Raw genomic sequence first — 1672 nt, forward strand, 5'->3', positions numbered from 1 at the left:
AAATACTTAGGAGTTTGGATAACTGATAAAAACACGGAACTTTTTGAGAACAATTACAAATTAAGATGGAAAGAAATTTAAAAAGATATGGAAAAATGGTAAAAATTGAATTTGTCTTTGTTTGGACGTATTGAGGCAATTAATATGATGATTCTACCAAAAATAAATTTCCTATTTCAAACAATTCCCATTCTAATTAATGAGAAAACATTTAAAGAATGGCAGAAAGATTTAAATTTATTCGTATGGAATAATAAAAAGCCATGAGTGAATCGGAAGATAATGACATACCAAAAAGAAGTTGGTGGCAGAGGAATTCCAGACCTAAAGCTTTACTATGAGGCAAATATATTAAACTGGATTACTGAATGGATCAGGCTGAAAAATGAAAAAGTCCTTAATTTGGAAGGATTTGATAACAGGTTTGGTTGGCACGCGTACTTATGGTATGATAAAGCAGCTATACACAAGGATTTTTCATACCACTTGATTAGGAGATCCTTACTTAAAACATGGAAAAAAATTAAGAAGAAAGCATTTCAAGAAATACCTTTGTGGGTATCTTCTCAAGAAGCATTTTTGGAAGGTGGAAGGATCGCGACATTTGGCTGACTTACAAAGACATTTTAACCAAATCAAGTAATAATACATATGAAATGAAACCGATCGAAAATTTAAAACAACTTGACCCCAAAGTACATTGGTATCCTTATATGCAGATTAAAGAAAGATTTAAAATAGACCAAAAGCTGCAAGACTTTGAAAAAGAAACTTCGGACTTGTCAAAAAATTTATTAAATACAGTTGACAAAAAGACTGCTACATTACATAAATTCCTTAGAGAACTTGAAAAAGGAAAGGAACCTATTTTGAATACAATGATAAAATGGACTTCAGATCTGCCAAATACTATAGAGATGGATAGTTGGAAGAACGCAAGAGAAAGGACTAAAAAATTCACTAAATGTTAAAACCTCTGGGAAAATTATTGGAAAATGGAACACAGATGGTACTTAACACTGAGGAAGATGACAAAAATTTACAAAACAGGCCCAGGTCTATGTTGGAAATGTGAAAAGGCACCAGGAACTTGGTTCCATGTTTGGTGGAAATGCCCAAAACTAAAGTTGTACTGGAAAAACATACACAGAGAAATTGAACGCATTTTTCAACTGAATTTTGAAATGAGACCAGAAATATATTTACTGAATATGTTAGACAAAGCTCATGTGCAAATCAAAATTAAACATGAGAGAACAATACTATATTTAATAACTGCCGCCAGAATTATATTAGCTCAAGATTGGAAAAGCCAAATAATACCTAATTTGGATCTTTGGTGGGCAAAAATCCATGAATTTTGAGAGATGGACATTCTTACTGGCCATTTATCTAATAAAGACGCTACACTAATAGAGGAAGAGTGGGACCAGATAATGAAAAATTGCAGGTTAGAGACATAAGAATGCAGATACGATAACCTATAAACAACTTATTTGTAATATAACACTTAAGAAATTGTACGATTTGGGGGAATATACTTCAAGGTAACCGGAAGTAAAAAGAGAAACTGATATATATAAAAAAAGAGAATATTGAAATGTATGGGTATAGTGTTTGGGAATTGTTTTTAACATGACTTTGGAAGTACTGATCTGTGAACTTCAATATA

This window comes from Sceloporus undulatus, chromosome 1 (assembly GCF_019175285.1).
Source record: "Sceloporus undulatus isolate JIND9_A2432 ecotype Alabama chromosome 1, SceUnd_v1.1, whole genome shotgun sequence".
Taxonomy (NCBI): domain Eukaryota; kingdom Metazoa; phylum Chordata; class Lepidosauria; order Squamata; family Phrynosomatidae; genus Sceloporus; species Sceloporus undulatus.